Source organism: Miscanthus floridulus, chromosome 5, assembly GCF_019320115.1.
Source record: "Miscanthus floridulus cultivar M001 chromosome 5, ASM1932011v1, whole genome shotgun sequence".
NCBI lineage: Eukaryota > Viridiplantae > Streptophyta > Magnoliopsida > Poales > Poaceae > Miscanthus > Miscanthus floridulus.
In genome coordinates, this window is record NC_089584.1 from 45,141,713 (window position 1) to 45,149,321 (window position 7,609).

At 40.6% G+C, this 7,609-nt stretch overlaps 1 non-coding gene across 1 annotated transcript; it reads left to right on the forward strand.

The window, feature by feature from the left end:
- Positions 1-4,491: 4,491 nt before the first annotated feature.
- LOC136455821 (small nucleolar RNA R71) lies at positions 4,492-4,598 on the forward strand. Its single transcript, XR_010759286.1, has one exon. It is a non-coding gene; the product is annotated as a small nucleolar RNA R71 (small nucleolar RNA).
- The last annotated feature ends 3,011 nt before the right edge of the window (positions 4,599-7,609 follow it).

Below are 7,609 nucleotides of genomic sequence, written 5' to 3' on the forward strand. Positions count from 1 at the left end.
GCTTAATCCACTCTTGCTTGGTCATTTTGCCCACTGCAGTCACCAGAACACCGTCGTCGACGAGGTCTGCTCCGCCGTGATCACTGTCACCGTCGAACCGTGTCACTATAGCTTCTCCGGTCTCGCTCGTTGCTTCAACACGTTCAGGGTGAGCTACTGATGCTTCCTGGACTCTTTGTTTCACCATTACCGGCCTTGTTTCGCCGGCGTAGCGCTGCCATGCCACCGCGTCCGCCATGGCCGGCGTTAGCCTTGTTTCGTATCGTATTTAACCTCCGTAGTGCCACAGACCGATGCGCCTAGTCTTTGTGAGCGTTTTGGTACTTTGGCCGTCGCCATTGGGCTCACCATCGATAAGTTAGCGTCAGTCAGCGCTATCGTCGTCGCGGTCAAAGCCGAAGGTTAGGGATGACAAGTGGGTCCCGTATGTCAGCGACTGTATAGTTCAAATGGAATTTTTCTATTTTTAGAAATGGATGAATAGTGTCTGTTTTTGTTATTTTTGTGTAGATTTATTTAGAGCTCCAAAAAATCTGAAAATTTGTGTGTAGCTTCTGTACATGTTCTATTATGGTTTAAAAATATGAAACTTGAAATTTGAATAAATGTTTAATGTTCAAAAATTCAGTCAATTAATTGATAAATGTAATTTCCATGATTTTTGTAGGCCACTATATAACTTCAAAAATTATGAAATTTGTTTTGGTACACTAATTTGTCATGAGGAAGCTTACATAAAATTTTGAGGTCATTTGGAACAAGTTCATTTTAGGCTTATTTCCAAATTAATTCAAAAATGAATAAAAGCAAACCCTAAGTGTTAGGTTAGAGTTTGATCTTGTTTTGGTCATGTTTTGTGACCAGTAGGGTTTCAAGATCAATTTGGTCAAGTCACTTGTGTGGTCCTTGATGGTAGAATTGCAAGTTGGTTTTGTTGGCTTGCAACTGTACCGTGAAGGAAAGTTGTATTCAAGGTGTTATTATATTTCATGCACCATGAAAGCATCATGTTTACATTATCATCATGTTAAAGCATATGTTTTTATTTCGTGTAGAATCCAAGAGTGAACCGATCCTAGTTGAGCAAGTTGTGGAAGGATCCCCGGTTGTCTCGAGATTCGATAATTGTGGTACTGATCCGGAACCAGAGATCGTCAACGAAGGCAAGCCCCGGTTTATGCATTAAACCATTACCTTGTTTACTTTGAAAAGTTTATTACCTATGTTACCTATTGCATTAAGTTGATTAATTCAAATGTTACCTACTTGATGCATTGCGTACCTTGTTAATTGTTTACCATCCTTGAAGATGATTTCATTTACAAAGGCATAGAATGCTTAGTATGCTTTATGGTAGGCTTTCAAAGTAAAAGTTTCGATACAATCAAAGATGGCATCCTAGCCAAAGAAAGAAAGAAGGTAGAATGAACTAGAGACTGGTCGGGTGACTTATCTTGAATGTTGGGTAATGTTGCCGACTATGTCGCTTAAAGGCCACTCATTGTGGATCTTCTGAATGAGACACTTTGTAGTACTGGTCACATACTCCGGTAAGCCTACTTTGGCTAATCCGATACTAAGACGAATGCCCATGCACTGGGAGTGGAGAGATGGTGGGAGTAGCGTGTACCCTCGTGGCTAGAATGTGGCCGGATTTGAGGTGTGATGTGCTCTCGGGTGGCGTGGAGACGGCTTAGTATAGGAGGATCCGGTAGCGAGGTTGATATATGCAAGATTAAGTTCTACATATGTCGTGTGATAAGGAATCCTCAGCTAGGACTTGAATCAATTCGAATTGCCAGTGCTCCATGGATATGGAGACTCGTTTCATTACAGAAGCAATGCAAGACTGGTGAATTACTAAAATTTGAGAAAAGGAATGGAATGAGAAGGATTGGAACATGGGATATAAACACTTAGTTTGAGATAATGAACCAATAAGACTTAAGGGTAAAACTTGAAAATAGGATCAAGAATAGTAAACTTTTGGTAAAGAACTTTTGAATCTTGCTACATCCTTACCTTGCCCCAACACCTACATCTCTAAAAGTCCTACACCCCCTTTATGTCGGGTTAGTCTTGTTGAGTACTTTTGTACTCAGGGTTTGTTAACCCTTGTTTTAGGTGAGTCACATGCGCAGGCTTGTTTTGGTCCCTGCTACATGTCTGTGTTCGAAGTCAATGACGATGAGGAATGATGAATGGCCTTTGGACAAGGCACTAGTTTGTATGATAAATAATGTTAATGTAATATTATCCTGCTACTATGGCTATATGACACTTATGGTTTTGTAAGTTTGAAACAACTGGTTTGTAAACTATGTTATCGTAAGACTTCCGCTATATTTTACTCTGATGTATATATTTGAATAAATTGTTGTAATCTACAATGTCTGTGATTGGGATCCTGTTCGGAAAAGATTCATGGATGATTCGGGTTTCCTGAGGACACCCGACAGACCTGTTAAGTTATTGGGAACTCATGTATGCTATCAGAGGTCTATTGAGACAACGATAGATGCACGTGGGCCTGATTTCTTAGGAGGTTCTGCCACAATGTGTCTCTCATATTTCTACCGTATATATGTATATATATATTCAATGCAAAAATATTTTATGATACTACGAAATATAACAAGATGAATGATGGTATTTTTAAATTTTTATGCCTCCATGATGAATATTTCTTACAGGTTTTTACTCCGTAAAAATTATTTACATGGGGCTTAAGTTTTTATACTACCATGATAAGAATTTTTGTTTCATGATGCAGGTGTTGAAAAGTAAATATGCTAAGATAAAATGATTAATGCAATATGAAAAAGTAAATATGGATAACTACCGAGTTACCTCCCAGCGCGGGTTCAGAATTTTAAGTCTACCGAACCAAACTTCTCCGTTCAAGTTTATTCCTTGGTTGCATCAGTCGGTCCTGGAGATGGAGACCTTAACGGTTGCACTTGCTTTTCACACCACTCCAAATTAGAGCATTGTTCTGGTCTTGGCTTAAAAGCGAACCGTTCTTCCTTCCCATTGATATGAAATTTAATTTCTTTGGCGCTGATATCAATGTGAGCATTTGTAGTGCTTAGGAAGGGTCTCCCAAGAATGAGGGGTGTCTTCATATCTTCCTGCATGTCAAGTACTACAAAATCTATAGGAATGAAAAAGTTTTGTATTTCTACCAAAATGTTTTCAGCAATTCCTATAGGGTAGCGGACCGATTGGTCAACAAGTTGCAAGCACATTAATGTTGGCATGAGTGTTGAATAGTTGAGCTTGTCAAAGACCTTTTTGGGCATGACACTAACACTTGCTCCAAGATCGCATAACGCATTCTCAAAGTGCGGGCTCCCGATCGAACAGTCGATAGTGGGGCATCCTAGATCCTTTTTCTTGACAGGTGAAGTGTTTAGGATGACCGCACTACACTCCTCCGTTAACTTGATTACCTTAGTGGAAGGTAGTGGTCTTTTGTTGTAGCAGATGTGTTCAAGATACTTTGCATAGATAGGTACCTGTATGGCATCTAGCAATGAAATATTGATATATAACTTTTGAATTACCTCTACAAACTTACCAAACTACTCATCCATTTTGGCTTTCCGATTTCTACGTGGAAACGGTAGGAGGGTTGTGTCATGAAAATCTTGGTGTAACTCTCACTCTTGTGGCCCAACTTCTTCAACTTCATCGGTTGTCTTCTCTTCCTATAGTACCACTGGTGTCTTACCTATCCTTATCGGATATGGTGGATCATGAGTAGACTTACCACCTCATGTGGTTATGGCATTTACCTTCTCAAGGTTAGTGGCAAAAGGTAGAGCAGCAACCAACCAGGCTAATTGTGATTCTATCTTTTTATTATAGCTAAGTGAGTCTTTTATGGAGGAAGAAAAAATATCTAGTTTAGTATATATGTTTTCTAGGATCTTATCATTAAAAGAATCTTCTTAGAAATATTCACATTAATCCTGGCTTGTTCTAAGATCAAGTCTCTCAAGGATGGCTGTTCAGAATTAGAAGAATTATAGTAATTACCTGGGTACTTACCTTGGTAAGTCGACCATTGTTGTTGATTCCACCCTTGTCTCTGTTGTTGTGGAGCAGAATTGTTGATGATGATATTTGCATCCTCCTGATATTCAGGGAATTCTACCCCCCAAGTATTCTCCACAAGTGTTTTGAGCATTAAATGCATCTTGAATGGCCTGACGATCTTTCTTGTAATTGGCTCACTGTTCAAGCCAATTTAACAAGACGTCCATCTTGGTTGATAGTGCACACACCTCTTCTAGTACTTCTTCGCTCTTATTGCATGATTGAATGTTGCATGATGAACAGCCTTGATTAGAGGCTATCTTTTCCATAAGAGTTTCAGCTTTTCTAAGGGTGAGTGACATAAATGATCCTCCAATAGTTGCATCCAGTTGTTCATGGGCTCTCTGAGTTAATCCATGGTAAAAGCCTTGCATGAGTAACCAATCTTCCATCCCATGATGAGCACAATCTGAAATATATTCTTAGAAATGTTCCCATGCTTTTGGAATAGTTTCTCCTTTCTATTGTTGGAAATTTAAAATCTTTCCTCTTAAGGCATTGGTCTTGCCTATAGGGGAGAACTTTTCTAGAAAGGCCTTTGAACACTTTGCCCATGTGTTGATGTGATATTTGTTGATGTAGAACCACTGCTTCGCTCATCCCACAAGTGAAAATGGAAACAAGTGAAGTAGTATGATGTCTTGAGCAACGTCCTTGATGACGACTGTGCTGCTAATCTCCAGAAAAATCTGAAGGTGAGCACTAGCATCTTCATGTGCCTTTCCGCTGAATGGGATAGCTTGCACCATGTTCATGAGGCTTGGCTTGAGCTCAAACAGAAGGTTGTTGGTTCTGAGTGTTGGTCTAGTGTAGATGTTCTCAGTGCTTGGAGTAGAGAATTCACATAGAGTTTTGTTAGCCATAGCTCAGAAACTGGTGTTGAGCTTCCTCTTGATTGATTTGATTCTAATTTGAAGTTGTTGGTGAATCATAACTAAGTCTGCAATACCCTCTATAAGATATGAACAAAGACAAACAAGGGTAAGCCTACTAAAGCAGAGGTTATGATTTCATCAATAAGTATTTATTTGGTCAATTCTCTTTAGCCATGTGCCCCTCCCCGGCAACGACGCTAGAAATGCTTGTTGACATTTCTTAGCATCACTCTTTACTAAGTTGTCATCCCTAGCATGATGCCAGAAATGTATTATTGGTAATTATTGAGAACACTTGTAAATTTATATATATATTAAGTAATCAGCAAGCACACAGATAATGTACCATTATAGCATTTCACCCGGGAGTATACCAGATATCATTATTTATATTTTATCCACAAGGAGGAGCTATGGAGTTGTGTTCGCATAGAGATATTGACAAATATATATATTTATGATAAAATCACTCTCATGCCATGGTAGGGTAAGTCAAGGGATAAATAAATGATAAGTGTAAGGTAATAATGGTATTCCAGAGATAGAAATAGGGACTCATAAAATATAGTATGGCTAAGCAGGAGATTCATTAAGAGCAAAAGATTCCTAAGTCAATCCTTATTTACTACGTCTTTTGTACACCCTAATATATACACTCTCATCTATAGTATCACTAACTTTGGATCTATGCATAAGGAACATTACTAAGAAAGATCAAGAACAGAGCTTGTCTCCCTTCACAACCGTGTTCTACTTGCTCTACAAACGGGGAGTGGACTACAAAGGACTCAACGGGAGTGTCACATCTGCGATCTACCACATGACCTAGAGTGTAGAATGCTTCCACAGGCAACTGATATCTATGCACCAGCTTACATAATGTCGACCACTTAACTCACTCGAGTATTGAGCTAAGAGCTTTGCGAACATGTGCATATATTCATAATCAATCATAACTATATCAAGCATATAACAAGAGCAAACTAGAAACATAATAAATAGCAACATAATATTGAATTAGCATAAAGTCATAAAATAAGAGATACAATGGCTATACCAGTCTCCAGATGGCAGATCTAAAATCCAGAGCAATAGCCCACACTCTACTCAAACCTTGCTAGCTAGCCTATACTAGAAACTTGAAGAATTGGAGCTCTACTCTCTTCTCTCTGGAAACCCTAGTTTCTGGTTTGATCTTGACTTATGGCAACATGCTCTAGAGGGGGACAGGGACTGGTTATATAGGCCAGAGCATCCAATGTGAGCCCTTAGATCAAACTGACTTAAAGAACGACGGAGATGCAATCCTTAAGGCGGTGGGGAACTGACATAACAACGGGGCCGACAGGTGGGACCCCTAGGGGCCAGATGGCCTCCAAGTGGGGCTGGGCGGCCCCACCTATCACCCTCTCATCCCCTGCATTGTTGATGTGGCTTCTAGAGTCCTCTAGAACCTTCTAGAGTTGGTTTCGCCACGGATAAGCATGATTTTATTTGACTGTTTGATCCCCCTTGATGTTTTTCTAAAATAACCCTGCTGAAAACATAGATTCACCAAAACTCATGGAAATTGTTAGTTTAAACCCCCTAAGTCTATGTTGGTGATAATTTTCATATATTATTTCAAGTTATATTGAAGTTTATAATGTATGATAACTACCATCAACAATGACCATCATCTAGCTCCATTACTTGGTGTGTACCACTCTATCTCAATGACAACACTTAATGACAATGGTTAGTACATAGGTTTCATCAATTATCCAAAACCAAACTAGGGCTTTCAACGATGAGGGAATGCACAATCACAAGGAGCTACGAGACTTACTAAAAGCTACAGCGGTACAGCAAGCTTAAAGCTCTATGGAGAGGCGACACCCTAAGGCCAGTATCGTACACATCACCTCCACGCGCGATGCCCCCAAGGGACATCGAGTGTCAACCATGCTCTAGCTCAAAGATGACGGGGTGGAGCGCAGGCAGGAACCTTCCTAGGCACGCAGCCGCTTTATTGGAAACCACGACGCCTGTCTAACTCAAGGTGCCAGACACCCTAAGCCGAACTTGGCAAACAGAGACCAGCTACACTACGACGATAGCGACCTGAACAACCACGCTCCACACCCCTGGATCTGAGATGCTCGGCACAGCTTGAGCTAGATGTTTACGGCCTGCAAGTGTTCAGAAAGTGGGTTCGACAGACGTCATTCCTTGCGTGGTTCCATGCACCATGGAACATCACCAAATACTTTAGGCACTCCAACCCTGCCATGTGGCTAGAAGACTTCTGCCTCACCTATCGAGCAGGCGGGGCGGACGATGACCTCTTCATCATCCAATACTTGCCGCTCTACCTCACGGAAAGCGTCCGAGCGTGTCTCTAGCACTTCCTCATGGACAACATCCACTCATGGGCTGACTTCAAGTGCATCTTCGTAGGGAACTTCCAAGGCACATATGTGTGCCCTAGAAACTCCTAGGATCTCAAAGTCTACAAGCAAAAAACAGGGAAAACTCTACGTGAGTACTTCCACTATTTATCCAAGCAGTGCAATGAGCTTCCTAACATCATAGACGTGGATTTGATTAGAGAATTTATCTCTGGCATGACCAATAAAGCCCTCATCCACGAG